Source organism: Tachyglossus aculeatus, chromosome 7 (assembly GCF_015852505.1).
Source record: "Tachyglossus aculeatus isolate mTacAcu1 chromosome 7, mTacAcu1.pri, whole genome shotgun sequence".
NCBI classification, from domain to species: Eukaryota; Metazoa; Chordata; class Mammalia; order Monotremata; family Tachyglossidae; genus Tachyglossus; species Tachyglossus aculeatus.
In genome coordinates this window covers 14,393,262-14,400,269 of record NC_052072.1, presented here as the reverse complement: position 1 = coordinate 14,400,269, position 7,008 = coordinate 14,393,262, and positions in this window count along the sequence as shown.

The following is a 7,008-nucleotide window of genomic DNA, read 5'->3' as shown; positions in this document are numbered from 1 at the left end:
CTTGCCCCTTCTTACCTCACCTCCCTTCTCTCCTTCTACATCCCAGCCCAAACACTCCATTCTCTGGTGCTACCCTCACTGTGCCTCGTTCTCACCTGTTCCACCATCGACCCCTTGCCCACGTCCTAACTCCGGACTGGAATGCCCTCCCGCCTCAGATCCGCAAAACAATCACACTCCCCCCCTTCAAAGCCCTTCTGAAGGCTCTCCTCCTCCAGGAGGCCTTCCCAGACTAATTCCCCCCTTTTCCTCTGCTCCCCCTCCCCTCCCCATTGCCCCGACTCACTCCCTTTGCTCTACCCCCATCCCCCCAGGGCACTTGTGTATATATGTACATATTCTTTCTATTTATTCATAATAATGCTGTGTATATAATTCTATTTATATTGATAATATTGATGCGTGTTTCCTTTTTGATGAATGTCTCCCTCCTTCTAGACTGTGAGCCCATTGTGGGCAGGGATTGTCTCTTTTTGAGAAAGAAAGAAAGAAAGAAAGAAAGAAAGAAAGAAAGAAAGAAAGAAAGAAAGAAAGGAAGGAAGGAAGGAAGGAAGGAAGGAAGGAAGGAAGGAAGGAAGAAAGAAAGAAAGAAAGAAAGAAAGAAAGAAAGAAAGAAAGAAAGAAAGAAAGAAAGAAAGAAAGAAAGAGAAGAAAGGAAGAAAGAAAGAAAGAGAAAGAAAGAAAGAGTGATAGAAAGAAAGAAAAAGAAAGGAAGAGAGTGAAAGAAAGAAAGAAAGAAAGAGAGAGTGAAAGAGAGAGTGAAAGAAAAAAGAAAGAGTGAAAGACAGAAAGAAAAAGAAAGAGAGAGCAAAAGAAAGAAAGAGAGTGAAGGAAAGAAAGAAAAAGAAAGAAAGAGAGAGAGAGTGAAAGAAAGAGTGAAAGAGAGAAAGAAGGAAGGAAAGAAAGAAAGAAAGAAGAGAGAGCGAAAGAAAGGAGCGAAAGAAAGAAAAGAGAGAGCGAAAGAAAGAAAAGAGAGAGCGAAAGAAAGAAAGAAGAGAGCGGAAGAAAGAAAGAGAGAGGAAGAAAAAAGAGAGAGAGAGAAAGAGGTATAATAATAATAATGATTGCATTTATTAACCGTTTACTATGTGCAAAACACTGTTCTAAGCTCTGGGGAGGTTACAAGGTGATCAGGTTGTCCCACAGGGGGCTCACAGTCTTAATCCTCATTTTACAGATGAGGTAACTGAGGCCCAGAGAAGTTAGGTGACTTGCCCAAAGTCACAAAGCTGACAATTGGCAGAGTCAGGATTTGAACCCATGACCTCTGACTCCAAAGCCCGGGCTCTTTCCACTGAGCCTCGCTGCTTCTCTAAAGAGGTATACAGCTCAAATAGTTGGTAGACATTGCCATCCTGGCTGGCTGCTCAACTCTGGCCCAGAGAGTGACTGCCTGCTCAGCTGCTACTGCTGGGGGTAGGGGGAGAGGAGGAGGAGGAGAAGCATCTTGGCTCAGTGGATAATAATAATAAATAATTGTGGTATTTGCTAAGTACTTTCTATGTGGCAAGCATTGTACTAAGTGCAGGGGTGCATACAAGCAAATCAAGTTGGACACAGTCTCTGTCCCTCTTGAGGCTCACAGTTTTAAGAAAGTACAGCCCTGGGAGTCAGAAGAACCTGGATTCTAGTCCTGGCTCTGCCACGTGTTTGCTGTGTGACCTGGGGTAGGTCACTTAATGCCTCTGGGCCTCAGTTCCCTCATCTGTAAAATGGGGATTATTATTATTATTAATGATGATGATGATAGTATTTGTTAAGTGCTATGTGCCAAGCGCTATTCTAAGCACTGGGAGAGATACAAGATAGGTTGTCCCACGTGGGGCTCACAGTCGTAATCGCCATTTTACAGATGAAATAAGTGAGGCACAGAGAAGTGAAGTGATTTACCCAGTCACACAGCTGATAAGTGGCGGAGCAGGGATTAGAAGCCACAACCCCTGACTCTCAAACCTGTGCTCTTTCCACTGAACCATGCTGCTTCTCCTAATGGTGGTATTTGTTAAGCACTTACTATGTGCCAAGCACTGTTCTAAGCACTGGGGTAGATACAAGGTAATCAGGTTGTCCCACGTGGGGGTCAGTCTTAATCCCCATTTTTCAGACAAGATAACTGAGGCACTGAGAAGTGAAGTGACTTACCCAAAGACTAAGAGTGGGAGCCCCAGGTGGGACAGGAACTGTGCCCAACCGGATTAACTTGTATCTACCCCAATGCTCAGAACAGTGCTTGGCATATAATTATTATGAGAAGGAGAGAAGAGGGAAAAGGAGGAGGAGCAGGAGGAAAGGGGAGTGAAGGGGGTGGCAACCAGGCCCTCTTGCCTGGGCGAACAGGTCTCTCCGGTGGACGGTCGCCAAACAGCCGCCACATTGGGGAAGAAAAGAAGGGACAAAGAAGGAAAGGAGGAGGAGGGCAGAGAGACAGACAGGAGCAGCCAAAAAGGCTCAGGGACCTGCTGCAGGCCTACCTTGCTGGTTCCCCTGCTTCCATCATCATCATTATTATTATTATTATTATTCCCCCTTCTCTTGCCACTCTGGCTGCTGCCCGTCTGTCCGTCCGGCTGTTTGATTTTTTATTTTAGGAGGCCTGCCCAGACTGAGCCCCCTCCTTCCTCCCCCTCTCCTTCCCCCCCGCCTTACCTCCTTCCCTTCCCCACAGCACCTGTATATATGTATATATGTTGGTATGTATTTATTACTCTATTTATTTTATATGTACATATTTATTCTATTTATTTTATTTTGTTAATAAGTTTTGTTTTGTTCTCTGTCTCCCCCTTCTAGCCTGTGAGCCCACTGTTGGGTAGGGACCGTCTCTATGTGTTGCCAACTTGTACTTCCCAAGTGCTTAGTACAGTGCTCTGCACACAGTAAGCGCTCAATAAATATGATTGATTGATTGACTGATTGATCTTCTCCTTCTACAGCAGCCAGCAACTGCCTCCTGGGGAGACAACTGGAACGGACCTCAGTGGACAGAGTGGCTTAGTGGAAAGAGCACGTGCTTGGGAGTCAGAGGTCATGGGTTCTAATCCCCTTCTGTCACTTGTCAGCTGTGTGACTTTGGGCAAGTCACTTCACTTCTCTGTGCCTCAGTTACCTCGTAGGAAAAATGGGGATTAAGACTGTGAGCCCTATGTGGGACAACTTCATTACTGTATATCTACCCCAGCGCTTAGAACAGTGCTTGGCACATTAGTAAGTGCTTAACAAATACCATCATTATTATTATTGCTATTAACACCTCCCCACACAAGCGCCCTGCCCCGCCTCTGCACCTCCCGAAGCAAACAACAAACACCGCATCCAGCTCAGGATTTATTGTCTCTCCACAGTTTACAGACTCAGGATGGGAACATCGGACCAGAAAAGTCTCTAACCTGGAAAACTATCCGAGAGAGAGAAGTCAGCTGTAGCTACCAGATCTTGGGGGCGGTGGGGAGAATGGAGGTAGGGAGGGAAAGGGAATTAGGTGGGGATTGGGAACAGGGTTGGGGGGAAGGAAAGCAGCATGACCCAGTGGATAGAGCAGGGGCCTGAGAGTCAGAAAGCCCTGGGTTCTAATTCCAACCCTTCCTCTTGTCTGCTGAGCGACTTTGGGTAAGTCACTTAACTTCTCTGTGCCGCAGTTACTCAACTGTAAAATGGGGATTAAGACTGTGAGCCTCATGTGGGGCAGGGACTGTGTCCCACCTGATTAGTTTGTATCTACTCCAGTGCTTGACACATAGTAAGCGCTTCTTATTTTATTATTATTATGTAGGAGGGAAGGGGGAAGGATAGTAAGAGGAGGGATGTGCTGGGGTGAAGAGAAGGCGGGACAAAGCAGCAACTGCTGACACTCTAGATGTGTGGGCCTACACTGCTCCCCACCCCCCCACCCCATTAGGAGAAGCAGCGTGGCTCAGTGGAAAGAGCCTGGGCTTTGGAGTCAGAGGTCATGGGTTCAAATCCCAGCTCCGCCACTTGTCAGCTGCGTGACGTTGGGCAAGTCACTTCACTTTTCTGCGCCTCAGTTACCTCATCTGTAAAATGGGGATGAAGACTGTGAGCACCCCCGTGGGACAACCTGATCACCTTGTAACCTCCCCAGCGCTTAGAACAGTGCTTCGCACATAGTAAGCGCTTAATAAATGCTATCATTATTATTATTATTTAAGCTTCAAGAGACTGAGGCCTTTCCTGTGGGAGCAGCCAGGAAATCTATCACCCTGCTGGCCCCCACCTTTTCCACTCTAGCTCAGTCCCCCTGAGGCTCGGCTTCTCTGATGGCCCCACATGCTGTGTCCCAGACCCCAGTGATTTCCCCTTCCCACCAGGGGCCCTTCCTTCTTTCACCCTCACTTCTCTCCGGCAGCCCTCCCCTGGTAATCCTGACTCCAAGACCTTTGCCAAGGGCACTGTCACTTTGGTCCCCAGCTCCCCTGGAGGCCTGCCCAATTCCTGAAGACCCCGACAGGAGGCTGGGACCAAGTCCCCCGATGCCAGACCGGCCCTATGAGGTTAAAAGGACCAGGCACTATGGACCTCGCAAGTTCAACGTCATCGGCTCTTGAGGAAAGAAGCCAAGAGAAAGAGCCCCCCACTGACACAGGCGGTGGCCCCCTGTGCTCTCTCGGCTTCACCTGGTCCGGCACAGCATTTGGGGTACAAGATCCCAGAACAATGCCCCTTCTTGCCTCAATCCTGAACATCTCCTTCAAGCGGCCTTCCCTGAGTAAGCCCTCATTTCCTCTTCTCCCATTCCCTTCTGCATCACCCTGATTTGCTCCCTTTATTTACCCCTCCCTCAGCCCCACAGCTCTTGCATATATATCCATCTTTTATTTATTTAGATTAATGTCTGTCTCCCCCACTAGACTGTAAACTCAGTGTAGGCAAGGAATGTGTCTACCAACTCTGTTACAGGGTTATATGGTCCTCTCCCAAGCACTTAGTCCAGTGCTCTGAACACTGTAAGCACTTGGTAAATACAACTGAATGACTGGATAGTGACCAGACCATCACAGGGCACCTCAGAAGGTGACCACACCAAGATGCTCCCCAAACGGACAACAGGATGGTTGGAGTCTGGTAGGAAAAGCACTTAGAACAGTGCTTTGCATATAGTAAGCGCTTAAAAAATGCCATTAAAAAAAAGGCTTGTTGCTAATAGTCAATGGTGGGGTGCCAAGGAGGCAGGGATGGGGCCACAAAAAGGGGAGAGTTCAGAATTCCTGGACTGGTCACTCCGAAGCCCTGCTCACCCAGCTACCCAGCTTCCAGTTGTCCTTGACTTCCACTGGAATGTATAGTCCCAGTAGATACCCCCCACCCCAGGCTTCCTTGGCCCTCTGTGAGGGCTGCTTAGTGCAGAGGCACTCTAGTCACTAGGCTTGCTGGGACCCTTGTTTCTCCCTGCTTCCCCCTACCCAAGTCCCCCCCACCCCCACGGCAGGTCAGAATGGACAAGGGAAGGAGAGGCCCGGGGAGAGGATAGCCCAGTACGGCCCTGGCCAGAGAGCCAGTTTAGGCTTTCATTCGTTCATTCAATCGCAGTTATTGAGCACTTACTGTGTGCAGAGCATCATACTAAGTGCTTAGGAGAGTACAATATAACAATGAACACACATTCCCTGCCCATAACATAGGCCAAGCCAAGGCTCAGGCTTGTCACCCCCACAAACCCCCACCACACTTGGGGCTGCGGATCAACAACGCTCAGGGCACGTCACCCCTCTCCTCAGAAGCCTCCAGTGGCTGCCCATCTATCTCCTTATCAAACAAAAACTCCTATTGGCTTTAAAGCTCTCCATCACCTTGCCCCCTTCTACCTCACCTCCCTTCTCTCCTTCTCCCTGTGCCTTGATCTCGCCTGTCTCGCTGCCTATCCCTGGCCGATGTCCTACCTCTGGCCTGGAACACCCTTCCTCCTCAAACCCGCCAGATAATCACTCTCCCCCTCCTCAAAGCCCTACTGAAGGTGCATCTCCTCCAAGAGGCCTTCCCAGATAAAGTTCCACTTTTCCCATCTCCCGCTCCCTTCCGTGTCACCCTGACTCACTTCCTTTGCTCTTCCTCCCTCTCCCTGTGTCACAGCACTAATGTCTACAGCTGTAATTTCATTTAGAGCAGGGCTCCCTTCCCTACTATTCTTCGTTTGGGGACAAGGGGAAAGGCCAGGCATGAGCAGGGATACATGAGCAGTGGTCCCAGAATACACTAAGGCCCTTGTGAGCAGCAGCAGCAAGTGACAGCCTCTGAGGGCTCTGGATTCCCGTGGACCCGTGGCGCCTGAGAAATGGAAGGGAGGGTTTCACTTCAAGCTATCAAGCTCCAGGGCCTGGGCTTTGCAGGACTCTCTCAGGTGATAACAGTGCTGGGCAGCCATCTGCTTTGCACATAGTAAGCGCTTCATAAATGCCATTATTATTATTATTATCTGCCTCACCCCAGGAGAGCCCCAGGCTCAACCAATCATCAGACACTAACATCAGGTTCCCCCCACACCAGAAGGCCTTAGAGGGGCCCAGAGCAGCATGAGGGTAAGGGGCAAGAGGAGGGTGGAGCAGAACAAGGGAAGGGGTGAGGATAGAGGAGGAGGTCAAGCTACATAAAGGAGGTAATAGAGGCTACGCCCTTCGGCCTCTTCCAGCAATCCCTCTGCCTAAGGCCGGGCTGGCCTGGAAGTTTCCTCCGGGCCCCAGGAGTCCCCACATTTGGGGCGGTGAATTGAGTTCTAAGCATCCCTCTGCGCAAGCTCTTCCACCGGCCTGCTGGGTGACCCTGGGAAGCAGCATGGCCTAGTGGAAGAAACACGGGTTTGGGTGTCAGAGGTCCTGGATCTCATCCTAATTCCACCACTTGTCCGCTGTGCGACCTTGGGCAAGTCCCTTAACTGTTCTGTGCCTCAGTTACCTAGTCTGTAAAATGGGGATTAAGACCTGGAGCCCCATGTGGACATGCATTGTGTCCAGTCTGTTTACCCTGTATATACTTCAGTGCCTGGCATATTGCACACAC